Here is an 11,631-nt window from a genome sequence, read left to right on the forward strand (position 1 = left end):
AGACATTATACTGCAGCTCAGTGGAGGAAACCTGAGACACCTTGACTATTTGTGCAACTGGTTTTGGGATGTGTTAATGTGGAAAAGATTAGCAATATCTTCAAAATCCTCACTCAGAATTACTTCTGAACATTTGGTTGCATATTTCTGACTTCTGCTGGAGAAAAAAACCCAAAGCCCTGTAGAAAAGCTACTAACCTTCTTTTTCAGTCTGCTAAGCCTTTTCTGTTTATTGGCTATATGTGCCACAGAGCTTCTGACAACTTTGCCAGTCCATTACAAGGAACAAACTCTCTCTAACTGTGGGTTTTTTCATCTTTAAATGCCCCAAATAAGTAAAGAGTTAGCTATATAAAAAGGTTGGTTTTCAGTGCAGAATGCTAATGAGGTGCCAGTAAATTCTAGATTCTAGGATGCTTCATTCTGCAAAAAGATATGTGCGCAGGCAGCCACCAGTTGTCAAATAATCCATCTGCAAGATTTGTTTCCAACACCACAGCCTTCTTTCATGTAGGGGATCCATTTTGACCAAGGGAATGATCCTGAATAGCTACTCTATCTAATAGAGTCATAATCTCTTGTGACACATGACTGAATACGGTTTTGGATCTGTGGCTTTGGGCTATGTTTGAAGAAGTTGGTAGTTTTGCCTCTAAGTATCTAAAGGCACTCTGTACTTTCTTAAAATCTGTTCTGCTGCTACCTAACCTTACCAAGGACTTCAGTGTACAGAAGGCAAGATTCACCAGAGGGTTTACACTTAGAATTTCCCTCCATATTCTCAGGTGCCCCATTAGGCCTCCAATCTCTAGGTCGGTGTCCAGTCTCCCAACTAAAGAAATGGTTCCTGCTAAGCAGGACAAGCTCAGCTAACCGAGTAGAAAGCACCAAAGAGACAAAAGCAGGGCTCATGTTCTATGATCAAAGCAACAAAATGTACATACTGCCCGGAAGAGGAACCAATTTCAAGTCCAGTCCTTGCCTACTTTCTCTGCATTTTGCTTCCACCTACTACAGACTCATTTAGAGTGGTAAACATGCTGCTAGGTTGGTTTCTGCTGATTTGTACCCTGAATTACCAGCTTCCCCTCCACAAAACATTTAGGTTGTCCAGCCCAGCACTGGGATGATAATTCTGTTTCCTAGACGGCCACGTAAGGATTAGTTGTTGCAGCGGTGCCTGAAGCACAATGCTCTTGATTAGACAAGTATTGTAACAAGAGCCTAATCCATGGCATACTGAAGTCACTGGAAATATTTCCAGTAATTAACTCTATCCCAGCTGACACCAGGACAAATACAAATAGATTGAATTAGGACTTGCGAATCTTTGAGGCAGCTATTGCTCTTCGACTATAATTCCTTTGTTAATGGTAATGATACACACCTGTTTAAAACCAAAAACCAAAAATTACATTTGAAAGCTAAGTCCTCATGTTTTAAATTGGTTGACATCCTAAGTTCTTCCCCACAGGATGATGTACAAGTAGAACATAGCATATAAGAGGCCAAACTATTTTTTGTGGTTTAGGTCTACACATTTCTCTGAAAATTAGCATTAGGTAGTTTTATTCTTTCACTTTATGGGTCATTTCTCTGTCCTTTCTGAATGCTCAGAAGTCTGATACCCTCACTACCAATCCATGGTTTACGTGTCACTTCCAGATCTTTCTTATTGTAAAAATTAATGTGCTGATTTCAGTAATGTTCACTCAAAATCAATAGCTCCCTCTGAAAAACATTGTTGTTAATGTTATTTTTGCAAAAAAGTACTGCTTAGCACCACCTGAGTCAAAAAATCAGGAATGCTAAAGCACAACTACCTTTAATGACAGACTTCAATATCTTTACTCGAAAATGGTGGTTTGCCTTACACTGTGAGCAATCACAGCTGTGAATTTATGAGAAAGAAAGTGGAGGGGAAGGGAGAACAAGAGGACTGTGGGCATTGATCAGCATGTGCTCTTGATCATGCAAGGACAGGCTGCAGAGCCTCCGCCTAGCTCGTGTTAGAACTGGCCTTGAGTAATGCTGGTGTAAGGGGACTCGCTGTGGGGAAGAAGGGATGTTGACGCAGCCTCCAGTTGTTCAGTGGGGCTGGAGAACCCAAAGGATAGCTGAGTTTCTGTCCAAAGAACACTTTAAAATTTTACCTCCATCTCAGTGTCAGCTACCCACCCGCACCCTCCCCAAAGTCTTTTCCTCATCCCTTTCTGGGTCACAACCCCTCTGCCTCCACCTGCTTGATGGTGGGAGGGAGGAAGGTGAGACACAGCTGAGCAGGTATGAGGGGAGTGGGTCTGTAAGATCTGCCTCCTGCCAGCTGAAACCGTGCATTTTACTTTAAAACCTCCTTTGAAGGAAAGATGATCTTTTCCTCTTTGTTCTCAGTGCGGGCTGGGCTATGACGCAGGTGCAATGCAGCTCTGGCACCGGCTAAGCTCAAGAGCCCTAAAAGCAGCTCCCGAGGGAAGAACCCCTAGCAAGACAGCTGAAATCCTAGACAGAAGGAGTGTGCCCCAGGCCCTAAGTTACCTTTGATTTTATAGTGGCCTTTTCCACTGCAAAGGACCGGCGCAAGGGCTTCATTGCCATTTCAGCCCTTACCTGAGCTCCTACGACATATGGACAAGCCTGCACAGGGTCAGCTGGGTTACAAGAGAACTGGAAAATTCATTGCTCATTGAGGTGGTCTCTCTGCCAGCTTTATTAATCTACAGGGGTATCAAAGATGCTGAAAACCGCCTAAAGGGAGAAAGTGAAACAGAGTTTTAAAGGTGTTTGACAACATCTGTATCGTCCCAACAGATTACCCACTATTCCTACATACCACAGCAATTTCTGTTCCTGTAATTCCCTGTATGTCAGCCAGACACCATGTTGTGGGCAAGGGAAAACTTGGGAAGAATTAGGGTGTGGTACAAAAGACAAGCACAAGCACAAGCACAAGGCTGATGTATCAGATTGTAAGTGAGGATGCGCAGCACAAAGCTGGTTTGAGCAAGGGGCCTGATACCATCTCCCAGGGACACTTGCCTGGAGTTACCCCTCCTGCTGTGTGCAGGCGTGTTGCTAGAAAACCGTGGTATGCCCCGGCCTGGATTCAGCTGCGCCATGTCCTGAGGGTGGGAGGAAGGGATGCTGCACAGCCGGCCAGCTGTCATCACCTCTTCTGCGCCTTCTGGGCGCTGACAGGGGGGACGACTGTGCCATTAGCTCGATCCTCCATAAACCTGTGCTGGCAGGTGCTGAACAGCACGCGGAGACTTCACTGCCTCCATGCAAAGCACAGTCCATGTTGCTGGAAGGCTGTCCCTGTCAACATTGCTAGAAAATGCTTGCCTGGGTTTTCCCAGGAGGCGACAGGGAGGTGGGGAACAGAGTAGAGCCACGGTGCACTCACCTATGGGCCCCAGCCAGGTCTCTGGGCCAGGCGACAGTGGAGCAGGACTGCATGGGACTGCAGCTAAACAGAAATGGGCTGAAACCTGAAACACGGTCTTGCCTCCTTGTTCTGGCTTCAGCTCTGGTCTGGAACAGAAAAGCCTTGGATATAGGATGCTGCCTACCCAAAAGAGACCAAATCCTAGATAAGAGCTAACCTGCTGATCTCGCCCTGGGTGACGCCCACAATGCTTTCTTGAAGCTCCTTTGAACATACAGTTTAACTGTTTCCTCTTGTGAGCAAGATGGTGAAGACTCAATTAAATTGATTTCTTTTCTGTTCACAGCCTTGTTCTCTAACTGGCACTAGTCCTATCATAGCAAGGTCTCAAATACTACTGAAGGAACTACACGATGTAAAAATACATGCTATCCTTGCCTTTTACAGAATATCTTGGTAACTTATCTTTAGAGGTAGATTTTACAACAGCTTGTGTACGCTTTACTTAAACTTGGAACAAAGCAAAGCCAACAAAATCTTTTCAGTACCAGCAGAGAGGCAGCTGGATATAAGGCAGGAAAAGGAAGAAAAAAGGAAGTGCTAAACTTATTTCAGTGCTGTAGTACAGGCAATGTAATCTGTTCCCTCTGACATCAACAGGGTTTATGCATGCTTAGTGCAGTAGGCTCCTTCTAAAGCTTTTGTATATGTTAAACCAGCATCTACGTTGGTTTCAATAGCTGAGCTTTATTAAGATGAAGTTTTAAGTTTTTGAAAGCCTACACAGAAACAATAGAATTGTTACAGTACTAGGGAAAGAATCTAAGGGTAATCACGTCCAGAAGCATTTGAACTGAAGGACAAATTTAAAAAACAGTGGAAAACAATAGCCCACTACAATGGCAAAATCCATCAGCTGAAGAAAGCAGGGCAGACATGGTCAAGGCATTGTGCTTAAAGGATATCCATAAGATACACATATACAGTAACAGAGAGTGACATTCTTCATGTTGTATCAGTTTAAAAATCCAGATAGGTCTAGATATAGATGTCAGCTACCAGGACAACCAGGCTTCATCGCCCATGGACATCAGCGCAGCCAGCACCTGTCTGCTCAGCAGGTTGTGTGCCTCGTGGAGAAGGGATAAACACGATCGGCTGCTCCGAGCCCCCGCCGCCCCCGCGCACGGGCAGCCTGCGGCCCCCGGCGCGCCTCCCACCAGCCTGCGCCGGCCGGCACACGGCGAGCAGTCGGCGGAGGCAGCTTGTAATTGTTTGATGCAGATTGCAGATGGTCACTTCATTAGCACCGAGGCAGAGCCACCCCTCGCCAGGCGTGGGGTCGCCTTTGTCCCTTTGCGCAGCCGGGGTGGCTCGCTTGTTCCGATCTTCTAACGCCTCTCCCAGGGCTTGATCCAGGGAGGTGCTGAGCAGGGCCTCTTACATTAAAGAAATAGAAAAGACCAAATTAGCAGTCCTTTGGGATAAAGGCTTGAAAAGGAAATTAGAGAATAGGATTTCTGCATCGTAAAATATTAGGGACAGAGTGTATTAAATTGCTCCTAAATGGTGACAAAGGAGATCTGTTTCACTGTCTGTTTTATTAATTGTTTTAACTAAATGATGTGCCTCTCTTGTGGGGTATTGACTGTTAATTCCAAAAGTACAAATATTGCTGATGCATTATAATTAGGCTACTGTGCTGATTTTTAACAAAATACTAATCAAGTTAATGTATGTTGTGCTTCCAACATTTATTTACTCCCTAAAACCAGGCCTTTTATTGAGATTGGTTTCATGCATTCTTTCACCAGTCAAGTCAACAGTACTGTCTTTTTAAAACAGCTGTAAATCTCTTTGATTGGGACTTGAGGCTGGAATCATTCGTGCTGTGTTAAACTAAACTGTCTTATCTCCTTGAGTGCTATGCAGCCTCTAGCGTGTCCAGAGCTGCATCTGCCCATGACCTGAGGAGGCCAATATTTGAAAGCTATTAATAAAGACATTTGGGGAGGAGATGGAGACACGCCTTTAACCCTCAGTGCATGGCGTTAGAAGAGATGACAGAGTAGGAGAGGCATACTTTTTCATTTTCAATGATAGGGGTTATTTTTTTTAAATGGGGACAATCAGTGCCCTGCAAATAACCCATTATTTTCAAAAGAATGCAGGCTGCTGAACATCTGCACCACAGGACCAAAGGCTAACCCAGATAAAGTTTGCAAACTGAATACGGGAGGAGAAAATAAAGTTGCCATGAAGCTGGCCCCTGTCGTCATGAGAGCAGGGAGACCCACACCTCTGGTGGCTGCTTCTGCACTTACTGCCCCAAACTGCTGGACTCCAGACAGAGGGGAAATCATCCCATGGGCCTGGAGAGCTCTGGAAGTTTCCATAGGGCTGAGTCAATTAGAGAGACCACAAAGCACCTTTACACAGGGCCAGGACTCCCTTTGCATGGGGGACTCCTGTCTTCTCACTCAGGCAGAATCTGCTCTTTTGATGTTGAGGTGGCCCAAAAAGAGTTTCAAGCCAGTCACATCATATCTTATTATCAGCCAGGAACCCAAGTACTACTGTAATGTGGAACATATATTTCCCCTAGAGACATAAAATTACAAAAGACAGGTTGAACGTCCAGCTTGATTTGTTTTCCCCATCTCAGCGTGCATGATCAGGAGCGAGCCCGTGGTGAAAAGCCACTTTTGAGGGAGGCAGTATTAAAAATCTCCAGGCTGCCGGGGACAGGTGGCAAGAACTCCTCAACTATCCAAAAGTCAGACTTCTAAGCCTCTATTTGGCCAATGTTGAAAAGCAGGGTACATCCAGAGCAGAGTTATCACATCCATTGTGGGCACCTATCCAGAAGGTGGCTTAATTATTCCTAGGGTGACAAGTGGACAGGGCACCGGAGACATGGCCCCCCTCTAACTTCAGCTTCCACAGAGATGAGTTTCTACCCAGAGCAACATCTGGGGTTTTGTCATGGCAAAGCTACTGACAATGCCCTCAAATATACCCCATAAAACCACGGTAGATGCCAGGAAGGGAAGCTGGGAGATTGCTGTAGAAAGCATTCTGGCTCCTGGTTTTCCTCTGAATCAAGTCTGCTGGGGATACTACCTTTTTGGTGCTGAAGGTATTGGTGACATGTACCGAGTGACTTGCGCGCTCCCATCCCCATACTCCCTAACCCTACATCTTTCCTCTCAGGAGGTGCGTGTTTCTCACAACTCACCGAGTTGATCCACGTGTTTCTATTAGAGCTTATGTCCAGAGGTATCTGCTGCATTGCCAGGCTGGGCTACTTGTGTTTAACACCAGGCAGTCAGGAAGGACCATGCTCATGGCTAGGGGAAAGGCACGCCTTTGCAGCTGTCATTGCTTATTACAGAAGAGGGAAATGTCCCTCTTTCTTTGAAATCAAGATTTGGCCTCAGCTTTCCTTCCTGTTGTAGCCTCCTCTGCAGCAGTGAAAACTCAACAATCTCAACTCTCTCCACTGCCACAACTGCCTTTTTAATCTCCACAATACTCACCAAAGTAAAAAGAAAATCCATGTACTACCTCTTGCAAAAGTCCTCAGGGAGCACAGCACTGGTGAGATAAAGAAGGCCAGCCTTGCCCCTGAGAAGAGCAGCACCTATCTCAAAAGAAAGGTTCAAGAATGGACTGTAAGTTCTTTCAGAGCCAAATCTGACAGTTTTGTCACCGAGACCAACTCTACACTTGGTATTTGATGTCTGTTTAAATCAGGAATTTCTCTGAATTCTTGGATCAATTAACTATGTGACAAGGATAAAACACATGATAAACTGAAGTCACACAAAACCCAGAGTATCTACTTCAACATGTCGCACTGCTACCATGCAAAAAAGCTCAAAGTGATATGACCTGCTTCTTCAATGTCATTTCTGGAAAGTCCCAGTGAAACCACCGCTCCCTAGATAGCACAGAAAATGGGCTGACTAAGCAGGCCTTCAAGCTCTGCCCTCACCCAAAATCTCAGAAAGGGTTGCACCTTAGTTCATTTTCCTGTCCTCCAAAATTGTCATTAGTTTTTTCTTCTGGAACGGTTTCCTTTCTTCAAATTTTTTTGTCGCCACAGAAGTCCCATTACAAAAACCCGAAAAATTCATGAATCAATACTGCAGTTACAATAGGTCTAACAATCCACTCAAAACCAATGTGTGATTATTTTCTTGCAATTACAATTGTCTTTTTTTTTATACAGAATTCTGACGGTTTTGTCCAAAACCAAATGTTTCTATTTAAACTGAAAAATTACAAAGATAGGAAATCGCGGTTGGGGGTTTCTGACTACCACTTTCTCTTATTACTGAAATTTTCATCACTGCAGTAACTGAGCAGCCTGAAGTCCAGATCACATTTAGTTTCATTTCAGAAGTGCTAAAGACATTAAACAGCTTGCAGATTGGATGATATTGCATGATATGCCCTATACATAATCATACAGAAACTGGAGCTCAGCTTCCCATTAATTGTGCATTGATTCACTTTAAACAGGCTCTGGATACAGGCTGAGATGTATTAATAATATTTTATTGTATTTTAACTCACTTCTGGTCTTATTAACTTGTTAATTTGTTATAATGAATTATTTAGTTTTTCTCATAAGATTTATTAATGTGTCAGACCATACTTTCACCTGTAGTTTGATATTATATCTATGGCTGAGAGGAAATACCAAGGAAAAAAAGCAGAAAGGATTTTTGTAGAGTATCGTTGTTCCAGTTGTACTATGTTTTGTAATTTATTATTACTACTTTGTTGCCGGACTCTGCACAAGTAAATTAACCAATGAGTGCCTAAGGACATGGAGCACATGTTCAGGGTTTGTGGCACAGGAGTGGATAAACAAAGATGGTAATATCGGCTAATAGAACATCACATCCCACAAGGGCTTCTCATTTCTTTGCTTTGTGGAGTTCCAATAAGCAATGCCAACCCTTTAAACAAGAAAGGCGCTTGTCCCTATGAGGTTTAGGCTAGCAGGGCACAGGCTGTCCAGTTGCAACTATTTTCTTCCCAATCAGCTTGCAGTTGGGTGCAAAGTCATGCAGTTTTGCAGTTCTACTGCCTTCATCTGACCTTCCAGATCATCTGCAGTGTTATCTCTTCAGCACCAAAAATCACAGCAGGCTTCGGCAGAATTGGCACAAGAAATTTGTGCTGGAAACCACAGCAGGTCGAAAGAGGGTAAGGAGAGCAGGGAAGCAGTTATTATTTCCCTGCAATTGAAATAGATCATTTCCTTGAACAGAAAGGTTTCAGTGCCCCACATTTGGCAGAACTGAGGAGATACCTGCAAACATTAAAAGTTTCAGCAGCATTACCTTTATAATGAACAATCTGCTGTTGCCATTACACCCAGACCACAATATTTTAATCAGTGCTATTCTTATGACACTTGGGCTTTGATGATCTTATAACCTATATCCTTTACCTGTCTTTTTCCCATCAAAATGTCTGCATGCATCTACCTGGAGCAACGCAGACCCTGAACCATAGATACCCTGTCTTTCCAAGTAAGCACAAACCAGCATGTTCCCTTATGCTCACAAGTTGTGATGACTCATCTAGGATCAAAGATCCATCAAATTTAAGACAAGAAAAAATATATCTGTTCAAGTAATTTATTCTTCAATTTCTCTTGATTTAAAGATACTGAGAAACAAACCCCCCCCCACCTGGTTACCTTACTTCACATTTAATCACCCTCTGTATTGAGAACCTGCACTTAACTTCTGGTGTGAATTTGTGTGGTTCCAACTTACAGCCACCAGTATTAGTTCAGGAGCACTTTAGTAGCCGGTATTTTTTCCCTCTCAAGGTGCTTGTACTCGTACAAGGTCAACCATTTCTGTGACTTTCTTCACTGCTGTTTTCAGTTGTTCCCACCTCCTCTTTACCATGTGAACATCAGGACTGCAGGCAGCACACCACTATTGGTCTCATCATTGCTTCCACAGAGACTGTTCCTTCTCTGTTCCTACCTGTGCAGACCTATTTCATTTTCAGATCCTTTCCTGAGCACTCTCTGCCTCCCCCCCCCCTACTCTACGGACCACCTCCCACGCCCCTCAGGTACAGCTTGCATTCTTTGCACAGAAATGCTTTTTGGTTAAATGGGCCTGTCCTTCCGAGGAATTTCGATCACTATGTAATTGTCCCCACTGCTGTTTATCACTTCAAGTTGTCTGCAAATTTTGCCAGTAGTGATGTTGCAATTCCAGACCATGGAAGAAAATGTTGAAGAATATCATCTTTAATGTCTCCTTGTTTTCTTTCCCCTCTTGGTCACAAACCACCAATTTGCTGTGTTTATACCCTCCTCTTTTGTAATGTCTGCGGTACAGCTTTTTTGGGGTGATGTGACATGCAATTTCTATTTCCAGTTGTGCACCTTCTCCATGAGCCTTCAGGCTGTGATCCGGGAACCTTTTCTGTTGTTTGGCAAACAGGTCCAGAAGCTGTTCCTTCTGCTACACGCCAGTTCCTTCTACCTAGGTGGAAATAATCAGCCCTAAAATCTCCCTCAAAAATTCTGTTCCCCCACTCAGAGTTAGTGATGAGATCTCCTCGCACAGCTGCACCGCTGAGAGAGGATTGGTCTGCTGGAGGTATCACATCTTGGGTTTGATCGAGGGTTCCAGCCCTGGGTTCTTTGCAGGAAGCTGCATAGCTGGAGGCAGCCAAGACACACAGCAGGGTAACGCTTGTGTGTGGCTTTTGGCTGATCTCAGAGAACGGGCAAAGCAAGCCCACATCTGCCTGCCTGGAGGCCATGTAGACATACCCCTGGGGCACATACAGCAGAGCTGTTTCATGTGGCCTCCCCTTCCCCCCAGCACACACTGAGACAGTCAAGTAGAAATCCAGAATTTATGCACTAAAGCAGATGGGGAAAAAAAAATTAAGAAAAGAGATGTGCCAGGCAGCTCTTTAACTGTAGCAAAGGTCTGTACAGAAGCATTTTTCTGTAAGGAGTGAAGAGGGCAGGGAGGGCGAGGAGGAATGTCCTGACTCCGGCTCCAGTGCGGGAGCTGCAGCATTCCAGGCAGCGTAGGTAGCTCAAGAGATGGGTTGGAGACAGCGCTGCATCTCGGGAACCCTACCATGGCTTTGCCTACTGCGCCTACACCTCACAGCCCTGGGCAGCGGCCAGTTGCTTGTCTGAGGTAGCTGGAAGGCTGCTTCCTCCTTCCTCTACTCCTTTCCCTCTACCGTTATCAAAGCCAATGAGGAATTCTTTGTACTGTTTTTTAAGCAGACTGAAAGAAAAAAATGCAGTTGGATAGCATTTGCCTACCCTCAGCCAAATTTCAGACAGAAGTTTATGCATTCAAAGAAATACAGATAGCAATCTTGACTTTTTTGTTTGTTGTTTGGATTGCAAAAGTATCAGGAAACAAAAGTACCCTGGAACTAATTTCTATTGTATTCTCCAGACAGCTTGCTCAGTAGCATAAATCCTATTAATAGATGACCTCAGATGTTGCCTTTTGAGCAGTGGTGAGTTTTTGAAGAGCATGAGCAATGTTTGTCTGTGGCTCTATAATTTCCTTTCTGAATAAACAGCCTTCTTTCCTCCCCTTCCCCCAAGTGTGACTGCTTCATCAGCACTTCCTCGGCTGTGTGTGAAACATGGGCATGCTAAACAATAAACCCTCTGTTTTCCACAGCTGTACTGATGCCAGTAACTCTTTGTACCACTCGTAGATTAAAAGCTCCCACCCCTCTCCCCATTCTCCTTGTGTGCACGCTGCTGATCCTCAGAGAAAAACCTGGGTTTTTTAGCTATAGTGAGCCTTACTTCAATCGCCCTTTAATCAATGAGAAGAAAGTCACTGGAACATGTGCCATAGCTGCCATCCTGAAGAGCGCTGCTGAGCCCAGCTTCCGAAAGGGAGAGGGGTAGCTGAGGCTGGATACAGTACATGATGCTACTAACGTCGTCGGCTGAGCACTCAAAAATGGACTTGTCACCTGCTGAGGAAAAGTCCTTTGCAGCCTCATTAACCGTGGCCAATGTAGTGGAAACTTCTGTGTACATCTCTCTTGGAAAGACCCTGATCAAGAGGTAAAAACATTACCTCTGAGCTTATTTTCTCGCCCTCTTCCTCTCTCACTCCCTCTTGCTATCTTTTCAAGTCCATGGGTCTCAGACCTGCTGATGGTGAGGGATCTGCTTACAATGAAGATGTTATAAAAAAGCAGAGCTG

This window comes from Opisthocomus hoazin, chromosome 3 (assembly GCF_030867145.1).
Source record: "Opisthocomus hoazin isolate bOpiHoa1 chromosome 3, bOpiHoa1.hap1, whole genome shotgun sequence".
Classification (NCBI taxonomy): Eukaryota; Metazoa; Chordata; class Aves; order Opisthocomiformes; family Opisthocomidae; genus Opisthocomus; species Opisthocomus hoazin.